At 40.7% G+C, this 13361-nt stretch overlaps 1 protein-coding gene across 1 annotated transcript in view; it reads right to left on the bottom strand.

Moving 5' to 3' along the window:
* Positions 1–6680, bottom strand: part of trak1a (trafficking protein, kinesin binding 1a) — a 43399-nt gene extending 36719 nt beyond the window's left edge. Inside the window, exon 1 of the mRNA XM_072679662.1 lies at positions 6471–6680. The gene's annotated coding sequence lies outside the window, so the exon portion shown is untranslated. The remainder of the gene's footprint in view (positions 1–6470) is intronic.
* Positions 6681–13361: the final 6681 nt, after the last annotated feature.

Below are 13361 nucleotides of genomic sequence, written 5' to 3'. Positions count from 1 at the left end.
TCTACCAGATTCAGTGAATGGGAAGACCACTGAAGAACGCTGAACTCACTGTCATGTTTAAACTACTTTGAGAGGAGCGTTTGCTTTCTGACATGGTGCATTATCATGCTGGAAGTGGCTATTATGTGTGGCTACATGGTCAAAGGCAATTCTCAAATAGACTGAGGCATTCTGGTGATGACAGAATTAGATTAACAGGCACAAAGTGTGGCAAAAAACACCCCCACTCCATCACACCACCTCCACCACCTTGGTCTTTTTCTGGGTCCATGAAACCTCAGCAGAAATCGAAATTCATCAGGCCAGGCTACATGCTTGCAGTTTTGGTGAGCCTGTGCCCACTGCAGCCTCAGCTTTCTGTTCTTGGCTGACAGAAGTGGAACCTGGTGTGGTCTTCTGCTGTTGTAGTCTATCTGGCTCAAAAATTGCTATACTGCATCACTTCCAAGCCACTGAACAGTAACATAGTTGATTGGACGTTACCTCTGTATTATGCCATTATTGATTGTTATGATCATTGACTGACTGACTATGATTTTTTGTATGCATTATCTTTTCCTTTTCCACACACACACACACACACACACACACACACACACACACACACACACACACACACACACACACACACGACCCAACAACTGGATTTTGTTCATGAATCTGCAACATATAACCTAAAAAGGACAGGCAGATGCACACAGGTACAGTCCACATTAGTCGTGTTGGGCTAGACTAGTTTCATGTTAGATATGTAAACATGCGTTTCCTCACGTCAACAGGCAGTGTAACCAGATGCGTGACCACCCTTGGTACTGAGCTGGTCAGAAGGAGGAGATGTAAGATGGGCTCTGGAATGGAAGTGTGCACTCTACAGCGAAATGTGTCCTCCGCATTTAACCCATCTGGTAGTGAACACACACTCACACACACACGTGTTAGGGGCAGTGAGTACACACACACCCAGAGCAGGTGAGCAGCCAACTCCAGCGCCCGGGGTAGAGAGGGTAAAGGGCCTTGCTCAAGGACCCAACAGTGGCAGCTTGCCGAGCCCGGGAATCGAACCCACAACCCTGTTATCGATATCCCGGCGCTCTAACCGCTGAGCCACCACTGCCCTAGATATGGCACAGATATGAGCAGTAGTTTTAAATCATTGAGCTCAAACTAAACTTTCAACAGGCCTTTGAGTCACACCACACCAGTCCCCCTTTAAACCTTGAGATCTTGTTGGTTAAAGGCTGCCAATGATCTTGAGTAATGCCTCAGTTACGTTTCCAAAGATTAGAACTGCCTGGACATGTTGTACCACCACAGTGGAGCTAAGCCTTCTCTTTTGGACCTGGGAATACAAGGCTCTCCTGTTTTTTTCCCTTCATAATATAATCACAGGCTTGATTTAGTACTGATATATATATATATATATATATATATATATATATATATATATATATATATATATAATTAACATAATTCCTTCTTTTCTGAAATAAAACAATGAGTGAGCTTAATAAGATCACAAGCAGGCTTAAGAGGTACAATGGGCTCCTTACAGTCCAGCCCAGACAGGTTTTCTCTGTTCTTAAATTTACGATTAACATAAATCATATTAAATGTCCTTGACTATGTTTTGTTGTTTTTCCACTTTTTTTTGTAAATCTGACTGTTACTCTTTACACGGTTTCAAACATTCAGGATGATCCGACCAATAGAAATGCTCCAAAATTACTTGCAATACAATTGTTTTATTCAGACATCTATTGAAAAATAATAGTGTTTTTCCCCCTTTTCCTGAAAAACTGCCATGTAAGGTTTTTCAAAGATTTTTGCTATTAGATTTACACCCCAAATCACACAGAATCCAGACATCAAAGGACTCGGAAAGGCCGAAATCAGAACTGCAAGTTTAACCAGGACCCTCTGCAGCAGTGTTAAAAGCTGGTCTAGGCCCATCAGCCGTGGTAAGTATAAAATGTCTAGCTGTGTTTATTCCATTCAGGTCTGCTGAAGTGTTTCAATGAAGTCAGATTTGGCAAGCATCCACCAGTCTGTCCTGGCAGACCATAACAGCACTTCTCTATCACCATGGTAATGACGGTTAAACAGGGACTCGGCCCTGGAAACACTGAACAGACCTTTTCCTTCAAGTGAGTCAGAACAAGCTGAATATGGAACTAACCACTGCAGATGAAAAAGATTCAGGCTCCAGCAATACCAGTGCTGATGCAGTAATTCAGCTTCACACCCACACCCACACCGCCAAAGAAACAATGAGCTGCACTGATACAAAGCGGCATTATACAATGGACAGACAGGGGACAAGTGAGCATATTCAGAGAATGAAGTAGAGCCTTATGCCTTCAGAGATATAATACACTTACAAAGACTTCCCTGCCAGCATAATATAGTGATGATACAAAAACATTGTATTATTACAGTGATAAACAGGTTTAAAGGAACAGTTTGATAAAAAAAAAAAAGATAATGTTGCTCTTAGAATATTAAAATGAACAGCCAAATGACATCACACTACTTGGTAGGTACAAAGTGCCATTCACATACATACATAAGCATATGTGTTTCCTCTAAAATCAAGAACCTACACTGAAACCACATTCTTTTGAATAATTACTATTAACAACTCCCTGAACATCCACAAGAGGGTAGCATTCCCAAATAATCCTGAAATCAAATAACCCTGCTGCAAATTCCCACCACCAGCTATTTTAACACAATTCAGCTGGATTGCCAAAAGAGACAATGTCTAGTTCAAATTACCGGGGCTGTGTTATTTTTAAGGGGACATCTAGCTACAGTCAGTCAAACTCCACAATGTGAAACGTCTTGATATTTAAAATAAAAAGAAAGTCTTTTATTTAATGTGGCTGTAACCAGTCACTATTTGGCTCTCCATTTACATTTATGGCATTTAGCAGACGCTCTTATCCAGAGCGACTTACAAAGTGCTTTGCTATTTACCCAAGAAAGCCTTAGCTAGTTAGAATAGACTAATAGTTCAAAGGTACCTTTAAGCTTAGACACTAGTAAACACAAGACACTAAGGTGACCATAGTACTCTATTCGTCCAAGTATTGTCTGAAGAGGTGGGTCTTCAGTCTGCGTTGAGCAATTGTATTTCAAGTAATTTTGGAGCATTTCTATTGGTCTGATCATCATGAATGTTTGAAACCGTGTAAGGAAACCGTGTAAAGAGTAACTCTTCAGTCTCCACAGTGACACTGTACTGAATCCAGACAGAATTGCAGAACTAATGACTGCTTAGAGTTGTATTAGGGATATGTATGCCATGCCAACTACCATGTGTACAACTGGCTGAGATATTCTTTATAAGAACAGAGAGGCAATTACTGTTAATGGAAACGCATTGTTAGTCAGTGCGGTCTAATACAAATAGACCCTGATCTTGGGCAGTGTTTACAATATGAAAGCACTGTAGGCAGTGAAGTGTGCAAGCCACAGGAAGCAGCCCATATGCAAATTAACCAATGACTGACATTTCTATGATGCAAATCTCAATGTGTCCAGAATAAATCATGTGAGACACAATAGCAGACATTTAATTGTAGTCCACAGGCTGCACTGTCTGTGTTTATAGTGCAGTCTGAGTGGACATTTAACTGTATTGTACAGTTGTACAGTACTCTACCCTTTTTCAGTGGATATGACTGAATTAATGACTAAAGTTTAAAGTAAATACTGTCTGCTTTAAAAGTGTGTATACATCCACCTACAACCCATTTCAGAAGCCACTTGAATATTCCTCCAGTTATGTTTTTCATTTCAAATAAAACTTGGTTTAATCTCTGTGAGGAAGACTGGACCATTTTGGGGGCACAGAAAGCCTGCTAGGTGAACCAGCTGGGCTGTGGGAGTAGCTATTTCTAGTGCTGAGCAGTACTGATGAATGTCACTGCCTTTACTAAATACAGATTAATAAAGTTATTGAACTTATGCTCCCTGACTGCTGGAACATCAACACCAGTGTACAGGTGTAGAGTCTGCAGCACGATCATAAAGGAGTGACTGATGCTGATGCTGATGAGAAATCTCCATTTCTCTCCATTTCTCTTTCCCTCTGGGGGCCTCTTCAACAAAGGAAGTGACCCACAACACATAACCTCATGGCTGCGTTCTCATCAACTCACACACACAGTTCCATGACAAAGTTACATAACCATAGTACCCCAAGAGACAAGCAGACAACAGACCAATGATAATCCTTAAGAGAAACGTACAATGCCTGACGCTCAATACTAAAACACACATTAACTATTACTGTGATGCAGTGTGAGGCTATTTATCTTCAAAATTTTATGTAATGCCTGACCAGGGATGACTTTGAGGCCGAATAGCTCCTCCCGACAATCGCAAGTCTCCCTATTTTAGGGTGCTCGTAAACTATGATGTTCCCAGAGTATCCTGCAGTGTGTGGTATCTACAATCCAATCTTTCGCCCTTCGACCAACATTTTTTGGCTTTATTGGCTTTATTAAGTACTACTATATGGTTTCTAACATAATTGTTTCCTGAGCCAAATACTGCCCAGACAAACAGCTTAAAACAGCTAAAAGTTTTTTTCTGTGCAATATATTTTTCTAGAAAATCCAGCAAAGGTTCACTGACTCCTTTTCATGTGCATTATCTGAAAGTGTGTTGTGTATCATTCCTGTAGTGAGACTTTAATGAATGACAATGATCAAGGACAGAAGGATCTGTGAATAATGTCATAATGTGTCTCTTATGTTTTAAAGGTAAGGTAAATGTAGTGTCCTCCACATTTGACCCATCTGTGGTAGTAAACACACCCATTACTGAACTTGGGGCATTGAGCACACAAACCCAGATTGGTGGGCAGCCAACTCCAGCACCCGGGGTGCAGAAAGGGTAAAGGGCCTTGCTAAAGGGCCCAATAGTGGCAGCTTGCCGAGCCTGGGTATCGAACCTACAACCCAGTTATCAATAGTCCGGAGCTCTAACCGCTGAGCCACCACTGCTCACAGGTAAGGATTTTTATAGGATTTTTCCTATAGTGGGGACCAGGCATAACAAAGCAACAAAAGACAATATCAGCAGCAAAAGGAAACAGTTGCAACACTGTAATGTAGATTACACAGCATTTTCCTGTCAGCAAGAAGACTGGTCACTAGACACTAAATGTCTGATTCACCATAACACAAACACATCCAAGCTGAATGAGGCAGAACTTTTTTGACCAGATCATAACAGTCTAATCTTGATCAACTGAGCTTTAAAGTCTTTGTAAAGTAAATGCTCATTTAGACTGAATTCATTTTTAAAATAGGACTCTAAAATTGAGCCTACACTCTAAAAAAAATAAGGTACTCCAAATGGTTCTTTAAGTGATGCAATAGAATAAATACTTTTGGTTTCACAAAGAACCATGTTTGCAATAGAGATGTGCAAGTATGAGAAACCATCACCTGATGTAAAGGTTTATCATCAATTTAATGTTCCCCCCTTTCACATTTTTCTTGGCTTTTTGATGGCCTTGCTCAACCAACCATCTGAAGCACCTTTATTTTTTTAAGAGTGTAGGCCACTGCTGAAAACTGGAACATAATGGGGGTAATGTCCAGAGATGCCCTAGGTCAGCAACAGCAGTAGCCACCAACTTTCTGGACCTGGACATCATTGTAAGTTTATGGTTGGCACAGTGCAGAAAATAAACTATATCAGGAACCTAGTTGTAGTACAACAGGATTCCATTAGTGTACATTAGCACAGATCCTAAAACATATTAGTGCAGCTCAGCACATAAAGGCAATGAGAGGTCTCATCAAAAAAGGTCTATAATTGTTTCATGAGACAATGAATGCAGTAGCTCTGTTTCACAGAAACCCCAACACCCCTCAAAAAAGTAATAGAACATGGCATACCGTAAGTGAGATGGGTAAGACCATCATATGGGATCAATCTGCAACACATTACTCATGATCCTTCACATTATTTGATTAGTTCGAGAAGTTTGTGTATTTATTTCATGTTGTCATGTTTGTGCTGTACTGTTACTGTATAAACTGCTATTTTAACCACCAGTGAAACTTCTTAGTAAACCCTCTACTGCATCTACTGCAGCAGGCTCCTCACTTTTTGATGCATACAAGATGTAAAATAAAAAGAATACACCTCAACCACCAGAGATGTAACCATTTACAAAGCAGTACAAGTGCTGTCATCAGTGTCTTGTCAATAGATACCTTCATTTGAAAGCATCCAGGAGAGTAAACATACCTTAAAACTCCACTTGAGTACATGTAAATGTAACCAGTTCCTATACATGTCCCAAACTAATAAACACTAATGACATCAAATATGACACAAAACAGGATATGGCCAAACCAATAAAGGAAATCATAAATTTAAGTCCATACTGTCCAAACAGCAAAGGTAACAAATCAGACATACAGTCTACGATCAGTATACACCCTTACCTGTAATGGTTTCGGCATCTCTGTAGAGTGTGTTGGCCTGATTGGCTGCATCCTTACTTACATACTGGTCCTCGTCGTTGTCAGGGGTGATGGGTGGTAAGGTTTGTGAATGCTGTCTCTGAGGCAGCAGGTTCTGAGGGTTGGCTAAGGGGGGCAGGGCTGAGGCAGAAGCAGTGGGGGACGAAACTGTGGCGTCCAGCTTGGCTGATTTTCACACGTTAGCTGCGCGAGCCATAGGGCAAAGCCCAGACACGGCTGAACAAACCCGGTGAGCAATGGGACTCCCGGACCACACCACAAAGGCGTTAGCGGTCAGTCAGTATTGAGCCTAGAAATGAAAGAGACAAGAAAGAGAATACAGTAAGCTAAGTGACGGTAAGACTACGGGCAGTTATAACAAGTTACAAACAAAGTCTGAAAAATGCTTGTCAGCAACATACACAACATTGAAGAGAGCGACCAAGTCCAAATGAAGCTTTGTAGCAGTTCACACCCACAATGCTAGAATATATTATAGTCACCAAACAAGAGGACACAATCTCAGACACTAAACAATGATTCCATAAAGGCCTGATTATAAAAGCGCTATATCCATTACAGTACTAGTTTAGGACTTGGCTAATCAATTCAGCAATTAACTTTAGAGGTAGTGGATTAACTCCAAGCTGTCATGTATTTAACCTCAGTCTGTCTACACACAGTCCCACTCACTGCCTTCTGTCAGAGTGATCAATCCTGGACAAGAGCAAGAATGTTTAGTGCCGTCCTCAGTCCAAATACTGTTAATTCAGTCGTCAACTTGAGTTTGACAATGTAAGAATCCTTGATAAACTGAAAGCTGGAAAAGTGTCTGTTTTCAACTGTGGCAGAGGAAACGCTATACTTTGCAAGTAATATGTGGCTTATGATTATCAAAATGACAAAAATTCAAACTTAAGTAAAATCAAAACTGACTGTTCCAGCTTATTTTCAGTACAGTGGATCTGGGTTCCAACTCAATTCATTAGACAAGTAAAAGCTAAATTTATTACCAAGTAGATCAGCAAATTCTACAGCCCGGCGCAGCTGTTCCAGGAGAACAAGTGCACGGATCTAAAGGACGCACACACTTGCAGTGTAATGTGTGATCATTGCAATGTGGCATTACAACTGAAATGTCATATTCTGTCCATAGCATGGGGCAGAACACTGCAACCAAAGGGGTTCTTGGTTTTCCAAGTTATCCAGGGCTTCTTCTGAGACCAAAAGTATTTTTGTGCAGCCTCTATTCTTCTGGGGAGACTGGATGTTGGTGAGCACTGCTGTATTGATTTGACTACATCAGCCATCAAATCATGGTTTGGTGTTGGATGGTTAGTTCTAAATCACAAACAGCACCAAATGCTTCATTTCTCCAGAGAACGTTAATTCCAGTTATTTCCCAATGCTGCTATAAAGCTTTATACTCCACTAGCCAACGCTTAGTATTGGGCTCCAGAAATGAATAAGAAATTAATAAGAAATGAAACAGGCAGTATTACGATGTATACGAGCAGAGTGTGTGCAGTTGAATTTGTGTGCTTTAAAAGTATCCAAAGGGGTATAAGGATACACTTAAACAAACGGTGTCTCCTTAAGACTTGTGCACAGGCCCTATTATTTGAAGGTTTCTAACAAACCTACTCAGCAGAGTCTTGCTGCTGTAGAAGTATTACTGGAACAGTTGGTACCCGACTATCAATAGCCTCAGCCTCAGGTCAAATAATGCAACTGCGGGGTCTGATTCTCCAGGCATTCATGTCACTGCCTCTACTCCATCTTTCTTGTAAAGGATGACACTCTGAGTTTCAGTGAAAAACATTAGTAAATGTTACTGTTCACTTCAGCAATACTGAAAAAATAGGTTCACACATACACACACATATCCCAGGGTGGGAATGATGCGAGATCAGCTGGGTCACAGGTTTGTGCACGTTTATTTACTCAGGCCAGAGGCCTCTTCAGCCAGGATCTAATCTACTTCAAGGATCTCAACATACTGCAGTCCTCCAGCTCACAAAAAAGAAAAAAGCAACACTGCTGCTACACTGTACACACACACTAAACAATGCACTGAGATTGTGGGTCTATAAATAGACACTTCTTAAAAATAAGCAGTGACATGGTTTAATACAGGGATGCCTTTAGGTCCTAGTCCCTCTTGCTCACAGCTTTAAAAAGGAAGGAAAACAAGTCACAAATGGAAGGCGAACGCAGGGCCTTGTTGTGGAACATTCCCCACAAATGGAGACAGACATAACTCAACACTTTCTCCAACGCACTTGTCTTATTAGGAGGTCTCCTTTTCACTTAGTGCAGAGGCTGTGTCCAGACATTTAGTCTTTCTCAGTCATAAACTAGTCATTCAGCCTCCCCCAAAGTGATGCATACTATTTTAAAACCTCTCCCTATGCATTTGATGCTGTAATTTACACAAGTGTGCATCTGTCTGCTCAGGCGGAAGGTCTCAGTGGTGACCATTTAGACTGACTTATTACTCAAAACCTACACTGACCTATAGATACAAACAGGGAGAGTCTCGAACTACACAGCAGAACCAATCAAAAACCTCTATTTCAGCTGGGGGCAAGACAACAGAGTCAAACTTAGAGAAAGACCAATCAGAATCTTCATTTCAGAAATGGGTGGCAGTGACACCAGCAAAAGTTATGATTTAACAAGAGAACTAGCGCAGCTCATTAATCCTTCAGTAAATATTTAACTGCTATTCACAAATTAATATTTATACACACATGTTCACAGTTTGTGTTTCACTTTGTGAACTAAATGAATAGCAGTGACATTTTATTTTTAATCCGTTCTCTAGCGCTGTTCGAGCTTTGTGTGAACCTGCAGGGTTAAAGCAAACACTGACACTTTTCATAATTATTTGGATTATTAAAGCAGATTATTTTCTAGTTCTGACAGAAGCTGGATGTAGAGCTGGAGGTTAGTGTTAGTCAGCCAGTCAGTGGTGTAGTTGTCAATTAAATTAATTAATTTTCTATCAGCAAATAAAGAACTTTATGCACACATAGTTTTTAGTGCACACTTTTAGTGCACACAGTGTCAGGTTTTCCAATAAAAGCTGGTTAGGACACCTGGACATTGGACTGTGTGTAATGCTGCCCGTTATCACAAATGAGTTTGCCACCACTAGTCTAAACACAAAGAAAATGATGATGGAAGTCCCTGTGCTGTCATATTTTGCACAGTAACCTGGAAACTGTGTGTTTTGGTTTGCTAAACCTTAGGGTTAAGGGGGTTTCCCACTTGGAAATGACTTATTCACAGTCTTATGACCCTGGACAAGACTTTAAAAATATTTTCATGTCATTACAAAGAACTGCTTTCCTGTTTCTTTGATGGAAAAGTTAGGTCAAAAAGGCCAGTAATAACCAAATGAGTATGTAACAGCATAAATGTACTGTGGAACATTCTGATCACCCAAGTTGCACTAAAGGATTCAAATATTTGGAATTTGTGATGTAAATGGGCTGGTCTTAGAAGTGAAAATTGTCTAAAACTGTTATTTTATTGCATCTTCACCCAATAAAAACATGTATCTCTTCTGGCTGGTCTCTCTCTGCTCACCATCAGGCCCCTGCAACTTATCCAGAATGCAGCGGCACGGGTCGTCTTCAACGGTCCTAAATTCAGCCATGTCACTCCACTGCTGCGTTCTCTTCATTGGCTTCCTGTAGCTGCTGCCCAGGTCATCAGATTCAAAACCCTGATGCTGACCTACAAAGCCAAGAACGGACCAGCCCCTCCGTACTTGATGGCAAAAGCCGATCCGCACCAAGAGCCCTTCGAGCTTCAAGTACGGCTTGGCTCGACCCGCCAACCCCTTAAAATCCACGGAAGACAAGCGTCCAGGCTTTTTTCTGTCCTGGCACCGAAGTGGAAACTTAGAGGTAGCTTTGAATTATTAGCCTATTCAAACTAGCTGAGGTTATTATTGGGTAAATAGCACAGCACTTTGGATAAGAGTCACTCTGGATAAGAGTGTCTGCTAAATGCCTTAAATGTAAATGTATTTGCCTAAAACATACAGCAAATGTATTCTTGACCACAAAATAAAACATGAAATATCAGCACCAGAAAATATATATACACACACACACACACACACACACACACACACACACACACACACACACACACTTTGTGCATAAACACCTGACAAGGTGCAATACTGCAGTTAACAAAAGGAACAATAAAGTAACATAGTGGATAATTCTGGAACTTATACACTTCAGGGTGAATCTCAAGAAATATCTGACTGAATATGTTCAAAAATGACATCCCTACGAGAATATATGATAATGACAAAATGTTCTTATTATACCTGTTTAACTACATTACAAATCCCTGTTACATTTTACCCAATGTCAGTCTCTGTCAATCTGTACCTGGAACTGTACTGTAAATACTGGGTTTGGGATGGGTTTGAAAATGGTTTAGCTAAGACACTTACACAGATCTGATCATCTGCACTGAAAAAGGCTTCCTTTTGTATGAAGAATATATTAATAAAAATATATTCTTATACTAATATATTATAAAATCATGTTTTTTAACCATACTTCTTAATTGGGTACTCTTAAGTAATACGTATTTGAATTTACCCAAGAACACCAGGCCAATGGACGCTCTGAAGGTACATACAGTACACAGAAGAAGTAGAACAGGGTTTTTTACGTGGGCCATCATTGTTCTTTCCATCAGCACATACCATATCTGCCCTCTGTGTCTCTGACAGAAACCGACTGAGCCATCAAAGGTGTCAGAGGCTCCAAAGCCACCAGTTCCTCTTTTGTCCTCATGTGCCCTGTGGCTGAACCTCACTGACACATGATATTCACCCAGCAAAGAGATTTAAAAGCTGAGCTAAGCTGTAATGCAATATTTACTACAGCACAGCAGACTTCAAGCAACTGAAAATGATCAACTTACCGGTATTAAAGGAACACAAGTCCACTGACCTGTCGGATAAGTCTCTCCTTTGCATCATTCGTCCTAGTCTTGGATAAGCCGCAGTGCTCACACGACATGAGTTTCAGTTATATCAGAAACATTTCAAATCACAATTAATTTCTAATCATAATTCATCATAATTTTTCAGATACCACATAATTGTCCTTAGATCAATGTTACACAAGAGAAAAATGCATTTCTATTCCTGCCATGGCACATCCCCTTTTTCCCCAGTGAAATGCCCGCAGCATGGGCATCCACGTGGGTGAAGTCATGCGTATGCACTCAGCATCAGCAGTCTGCCAGGCCAGAGGGTCCTACGCAGCACGTGTGCCCACTACTGACAATACACACACAAGAGAGCGCCTGGCTATCAAAACAATGCCTTTAGACAGTGCCTATATGAAAATGTACAGAGACAAATACACCAAACAGCCATGACACTAAAATCACTCTCATAATATTCTATAGATGACTTTTGCGCCATCAAAACAGCTCCACAAGACCTCTGAAGGTGTCCAGCAGCATCTGGCACACAGACATTAGCAGTAGATCCTTCATGTCCGGTTCAGACAGGCTGGCCTTTGCTCCCCACGTGGATCAATGAGCCTTAGGTGCCCATGACCTTCTCACCACTGCATCGGTTCTTAGTCCTTAGTACTCTTTAGTTCTGACCACTGCATACCAGGAACTGCTGATTTGGAGATGCCCTGACCCATTCGTATAGCCATCACAATTTGGCCTAGGGGCAATAAACATGCAAAATGAATCAGTAGCCACAGATTCTTAAAAATTACTACTCAAATACTCTCCCAGACTTAATATAGTGATTTTTATTCAAATGTGCTGCATGTAATTACACTGTTTGTAATGAAATGTGCAGTTAATCAGCGTTCTTCAAGCACTGTCGATACCCTCAATAAGCTTAGAAAAGCATACTGTGTGTCACAGCTTTTACCACGATACATCAAAATAACAACAGCAGACCACCCCTAGATTGGCCTTTGTGAAATTCACTCATGATCTTACACTAACCCAATTTTTCCTGCTTGCAATACCTCAACCTTAAATACTGACTGACCCCATTGACAGGTGCTTTCACCACAAAGAAATCAATGTTATTCACTTCACCTGTCAGTGTTATGGCTGATTGCTGCAAGTAAAATACATAAATGCATAAGAATAAAGAGACACGTTCACACCCACATGACATAGAAGACAAGAAGAAAACAACCCAGATTAAGCACCATTTCGTGTTTCTCAACCTTATTCTCTTTTTAGCGGCCGCTCTTTATCAAGACAGCTTAATGAGCCGGTTTAACTCAGAAAAAGGGAAAGCCTAATAGCTACATGCAGCAGGAGCAGCTTCGCTGCATCAGAGATAAGTTTAGAAAGAAGCATTAGCTGGACATAACAGACAGTGATATCTGTGAACTCAAAAAGCAAAATGTGCCAAGTAATAAAACTGTGTGGGGTTCATCAGAAGTGTTTACTATTCAACTGCTCCCTCATATAAAGCCGAATAACATAAGAATCTGCCACTAAAGAAACAGGCTAACAGCACCTGATGAGAATCCAGTGAGATTCCAGCACTGCATGGGAATACATACAAACCTAGATCACACACACAGCCTAGAAGCAAGGGATGCGCCATTATGGGAAACAAACATGGGCCGATGCCAGTCGATCTGAATTAGCAATACGGAGATATATACCATTTATTTCTGTTGAGACTTGCGGCACAGCAGCCCAGAGTCACCTTCAACATTCTGATCTTCCAGAGTACAATAAATGTCAACGGACATCAGTTTGAAAGATCATTCAAATTTACAGACCTGATCAAAACATATACATCTGTCTAATACTGTTTTTGCAAGCAATTATATTGAGTAA

The sequence above is a fragment of the Salminus brasiliensis genome, chromosome 5, assembly GCF_030463535.1.
Source record: "Salminus brasiliensis chromosome 5, fSalBra1.hap2, whole genome shotgun sequence".
Taxonomy (NCBI): domain Eukaryota; kingdom Metazoa; phylum Chordata; class Actinopteri; order Characiformes; family Bryconidae; genus Salminus; species Salminus brasiliensis.
Note: the sequence above shows the minus strand (reverse complement) of the source record. Positions and strands in the feature narration are given on the sequence as shown.